Genomic DNA, 6427 nt, shown 5'->3' with positions numbered 1-6427 from the left:
AAATCACTCAATGGAAAACAATTTGCATTTTGCAAAGAAACACTATTCTTCTAAAGTTTCCGTTTGGAATCTTCTTCCGCACACCGAGGGGGACACAAAGTTCTGTAATAAATAATAAGACAAGGGAATGACTAATTACAAATTTTGCTTGCCATACATTTATGAACAGAGTCTCTGCTCCCGATTCTCGGAATTAAATTTGCTTGAAGCGATATTTAAAGAAGACAATTCCGTTGAGATGCAGTGCCAAAGATACATTTCTTTTCCACGCTGAAATTGGATACATTGACAAATGTCAGAGAGAAAAAGCATTAGCAGTGCTCATAGCATAGCAAATATTTGGAGGCTGATGTTATCAGTTATCAATATTGGCACGGCAGAGTAAAATAAACCAGGCAGGAGCGGTTCATTTTAGAAACGTCAAATAAGGGACCTAATACACTGGATGAAAATGAACTCAAATGAACACTGACATAAATCGAAAAATTTTGTTCGCAAAAAATATAGGGCTACTAGATTATTCAGGTCCCTAGTCAAATCAGCGCTACTGCCTGGTTACTCTGTCGTGATATTGGTTATAAGTCATAAGTGGACACACATACTTGTTTAAAAAGTTGAAGGCTTTTTGACGCCTCAAATAGAGGTGTTGATGATAGAAGAAGTGCTATGGCGGTAGTTACAAAGGAAACGAATCTCCAGGAAAAAGAGTTCCGGTAATTCGTGGATTGTGAAATTTCCAACAGTAAACCTAGTCTTTTAGAGTGGTGATGCATAATGCGAAATCAACACAATCGTCCTACAAAAACGGAGGGAGTAGATCATGTGTAGAATGATTTGAAGCCAACCGTGTTACCTTTCCGTCGAACTTATTGGTTCAACAGAAAGTCACCAAACAAGTTAACATCAGATTGAACCTAACGTTGACATGTTAAGATATTTAAAATTGGTTACACCCTCCCTCTGCAGTTATATTAGATCCATTTCCTATGTCTCTATAAAGCGATTGGCGTATTGAAAAGCAATAGTTATTTGTTCACCGAGAGGAAAAAAGTTGGAAACTTCTCGGCTGCGTTGTGAACAATGATTTTTCATGTTTGCGGTGTGATCAACCTTATTTCCTCCTATCACTAGACCATGAGACGATTGAGTTTTGTTAACGACTCTCTCCCGTTACCCATTCTCACTCAAAATCTACCTCCCGCAAATCCCAATTCACTGACTCATCCGCATCATTCAATTATTTACCCGCATAACCATAGCACATAGCACTTGTTTTTGACTATTACGTCGAGGAGGCTCATCTTGCAGTGCTATGACATAACTCGTATAGTTCGCTTATCCATCCCGCACTGCCTACTGAAAGATCAATTTGTTTAATGGTGTGGCGAATTGATGTTTTCGTTTCGTGGATAGAAACGGTTAATCACACCATGTACGTACATATGAAAAACGTCGGAGAAAGGCAATTCCAACTCGAGCGAAATTGCGGTTGTCGGTTCGCTTTTGTTAGAAATTCCTATCTTTTTTGAACGAACAAGTTTCCAAGTTTACCGTCGTAACTGCAGAGTTTTCCAAGAAAATGTTATTGAAATAAACCAGTCTCTTTCCAATGACGTCGAGGAACCGAAATACATTAAAATTTGTCCATAAGCTCTCGTAGAAAGTTGCCATAGAAATAACTATGATAATTATGAAAATGAATATTTCGGATAAAATGCAGTCCTTTGCAGGAAGCAATTCGTTTTATGAAAAAGTTTGAATTGTTTATTTTCAGAAAATGAAAGCTGTATACTTTTCATTGGATTCAGCATTCACGTGAACAACACACGAGCTAAAGGAAGGAAATGTAAAAAAATGCAACGACTTCGTCACATCATATGTTATTGACAACGAAATGTATGCTGGAACCAATGAAATGAAGTAAAAGATTTTGCATCCATACATTGATGATTCGGCCAAAAGGATGTATCAGACTCGATAGATATACAGTTGTGTTAGATTACCTTCTGTGAAACGTCTAAAATGGATCAATAAAGACTTTCTGATGCACAACACACTGAAAAGTGAAACAAACAAACATCCTTTGTGGATATGATTCCCTATTACCAGTGCCTATTATCATGAGCTCATCTTTCTTTTGTGCATTTATCATTCAAACAACGACTAATCCACCACTTGTTGAAATATTAACTCCTTTATCAATTTGTTTATTTATTCAATACTATATAATCGTTGTGCTGAAAGTATCACTTGTTTTTGATACTCAATTCAACGGGATGTGACCCGGACGAATCCTCGATTATTTATTTTCTTTGTCTAAAAGTTTTATTGTTCGTCTTTCGCACTTAATTTGATGTCATCGGTTTTTAATGTTTTTGAACTTGAGCGAGATCATGCCTTTTCGCGGTTATTTCTCTTTTGTTTTCACAAAATAAGACGATTAACTGGGGACTTCATTCGAAATTGAATTTGACGGTCGATTACGTTCAATTAGTCAATTATATTATCTCGTAGAAGTAACAGAACCGAATTCTCAGCAATGTGAACTGGACTCCTCCCGGTTGACAATAAAAACGTTTTCATCTCAATGTAATTGTTTGGAAATAATAGACGTAAGTTGATCCAAAATAAAATTTGTTATGACTGCTGTTTTTTTGTATTTACATTCGAAACGTTACATCAATGAAATGTTTACAAAGATTTACTAGATACTAGAGATTTAAACGAAAAACTCCACGTCTCCATTGAGATATATATAATAATCCAAAGTACCGTATTAACCTTCTGTACCATTTTTACGAAAGTTTATCCTTAAGAGTGATATTGCGAAAATTTGAACCATTTCGAAAGCACGATGATTTGAGCTAGCGTAATGCATGCAAAATTTTGATATTAATTCGTAAATGCCCAAAAAGGGCGTTAACATTATTTGTTTTTTTTTAGGTCATTTTTTAACTGGCTGCGCTATTGCTAGGAGTTTTTTTTTTTGGCCAAAAATTGATGTAGTTGATGTAGATGATGAAAAATATTTGACATACCGCTCATATGTTCTATATCAAAAATTTTTAACCATTTTTCACGAACTGTGTACTCATCTTAAAGGAAAGTACACATGTCGTGAAAAAATATGAAAAGTCCGAGGTTACATCAGGTTTACAATGTAAACTTTACATTACGCATGAAAAAAATGTGACATTTGTCTCATATATTTTCTGTCAAAATTTTGCATTTGAACGTTTTGCAGACTTTTTTCACCGACCAGTGAGCTCAGCTTAAGCATCGTGCTAAAAATACTAGTTGCGTTTACATGAAAAAAAAAGTCACTGCGTTGTGGTGCCATAAAATAGCAAATTCCAACGTCTTACATGTCCGACGCATAATCATACTGCTCGTGACTACTCATGTCACTCGTCTGTTTGTTCGTCGAACATGTGCGATATACATGTTAGACGTTGGAGTATACATATCCGAAGTAAGGCAGAAATGAAGCTGTCTGCCAGCCATTCCATACATACTGAACGTACGTTGACGAAATTTTTTTATCAGTGCACCTTCTGCTTCGAAGTCCACATGAATGTGTTTCACTGTTCGACACCCGTACAACGTTTTGAACTTTTAAAAATAATTCTGAATCGAGTTATTTCCTTCACTTCTGGCAAATTTACGCCGAATCAAAAAAAAAATGTTTTCTCAAATTGAACGTTGAAACAAACGAGCTGCAAATTGCCTAAGTTAGAAAACTCTCGTTTTTAAATTCCCGAAAACTGATTTAAATTTTCGCGATAACATTCTTAATACTAAGAGAATTTTGCTCCCTTCAGTCATATTAACGAAACAAGATATACAAGATATTTGATGTAATGCAAACACTTTGCTTGTGGCTAGTTTCACCTAATTGTGTGTAGGAGTGAAAATAACGATGTACAAATACCTATTTACCGTAGAAAAATATTCGAAGAATTTCCAAGAATTAAGATACTTATCGAAATGACGTGGAAAAGTAATCATTTCACTGATTAGTTTATCCATACGCTCGGATAGATATGCAAAATATTGACAAACCAATGAAATTCCATGGTACTTATGTTCGCTATACTATTAATGTAGACATGGAAAACCACGTAATTGCAGTGGTGAATTCGTATGCAGAGAGAATTACATAAGCATGCAACACTAGTTATTTACGTATCGATTGAGTAGGCCGAAAGAGTTACGTATTAAGTTTTGTATGCTTGCTAAGAGGACCGAAAGTATCGCTGTCAATTGAATTGACATTTCTTTACTTTCGGTCCTCTTAGCAAGCATACAAAACTTAATACGTAACTCTTTCGGCCTACTCAATCGATACGTAAATAACTATTGTATGCTTGCTAAGAGGACCGAAAGTAAAGAAATGTCAATTCAAGGGGCAGCTTTTCTTTCGGTCCTCTTAGCAAGCATACAAAAAAATTTACACGCACCAGCACCATGCTACGAAAGACACAAACAGCAAAAACGGTAAACAGAGCCAAAGAAAGAGAAAAAGGAAAAGATCGTTTCTGGTCCTTGGATTGTTTGGACGTACACTACCATCGTAAATTGACACTCATAAAAACGTTGTACGTATTGGACTATTTTGAAATTTATGTAAAGATTCTATTTTAATTTGACCTTCTTCAGCGAAGTGCAGACATAAAAAATGAAAATACGAGACAGGGCTTCGGGCATTCATGACTTGGGCATATATTTTAGAATTTTTTTTCCTAATTTGGCCCTCAGCATGGAAAGTTGTATACGAATCACTTCGTTCGGGCTACAACTCGCGAATCGTATTAGCTAAAAAAAGCCGTTTAGCATAAGTTAGGAACAACGTTTTTCCTAAACGATGTGGGAAATAAGCGACAAAGTCGCGATATTTCAACACAAGTTAGGAATAGTAATTTTCATCATAAGGAGAGAAACCACGAAATTACAGTTAACGTGTCGAACGTGACGAAGTCGAGACGCAACATACATACGTATGCAAAATAATTCTCTCGGCATACGAATTCACAAAAAAACAAAAAGAGCAAAAGAAAGTGAGAGAGTTAGCTCCGCCTTCGTACACATCAATTCAAAACAGGTCGCATGCGAGTAAAACATCATCTATATCCCTAGACCTGTTTACAAGGTCTGCTCAGAGAGAATTAAAAAACTATGGTTTCCGATAACTTTCGGCGTGTGATTTCGTCTGTTTTCGTACCATGAAACGTGTAAAATAACTAATTCTATGCTCATCTGTGAGACATAAACCTGGAGCAGTTTACCCCTCGTACACGCATAATCTAGGTATTAAGTTTCATCTAAATTGAATCAAAATTATAAATAAATGTGAATATAGCCCGAAGGATTCCAAATGGAATAACACTAATACCCCCGCACAAATTCGTCGGTATGAGCACCATATCCGTTGACAACGTTTCCATTGTTATGCGTTGAATCAAATTTTATTTTTATTTCATCTGGTCTTTCATCGACAGTCTCTTGATAAAGCTCTGCAATGTAGAATCTGCATGATGAAAGCTTTTTCAATAGTTTTACCACACATTTTGTAAGCAGCATGTAATCTGGTAGTGAAGGGCTGGAGCGTTTTACATATCGTTCGAAAAGCAAAACCAAACGTCCGAGACTTTATTACAATCGTCGACGCATTGCATTACTAGCACATTCAAATCACACGGCCAATGTAAATAATTCTGGAAATGTTGATCAATATAAGCCGTGTGTGTATAACGTGCAAGCAATATTTACAGATTATCCTTTTCTGTATAAATTTCTTTGAATTGAATATCTTCAGTCAGAGAATGTGTTATTCAATCTTTATGTATTCAAAAGTTTGTTTTTCTCGTTCTGAATGACAGTAAAGAAAATGTATCACATGGAAAATTTGAATTTTTTCCGCTTTCTGGATAAATAAACAAATTATATATTTAGATCATCGTGTTGGAGAAAAATATAAATAAATTGAATGAATACACACTTCGACGCAAACAAATTGGCAATCAATTTCTGTTATTATACTCTAGTAAAGTAAATGTTCGCTAAATTTTACTGCCTACTGTTATTCAAAAAGCCTGTGGGTTTATCTATCGTATTGTCAGTTATTTCAGTATCTTATTTAAAGATCTTGAATTTAATTGACGCCGTAAGTTCGGCTTACAATTTGAATTTCGTGTGAACGAGAGTGAGTGCACAAATGAATAGAAAAAACATAGCTTCCATCTTCCATCGAGATGAAAATTATGTTGGGGGATCCAATGTATAAACGCTGCGTTACACTATCCATTTTGAATTCTTTAGTGCATTTATAGTTTTTTGAGCATCTGTTTCGTACGAAGTTCGGGTCAATTCAACCGTGTTCAAAACAGATACGATTTTTAGACCCGTACAAAGTACTGGGGTCTTATAG

Source organism: Bradysia coprophila, chromosome II, assembly GCF_014529535.1.
Source record: "Bradysia coprophila strain Holo2 chromosome II, BU_Bcop_v1, whole genome shotgun sequence".
Classification (NCBI taxonomy): domain Eukaryota; kingdom Metazoa; phylum Arthropoda; class Insecta; order Diptera; family Sciaridae; genus Bradysia; species Bradysia coprophila.
The sequence above is the reverse complement of the archived record's forward strand: the minus strand, read 5'-3'. Positions refer to the sequence as shown.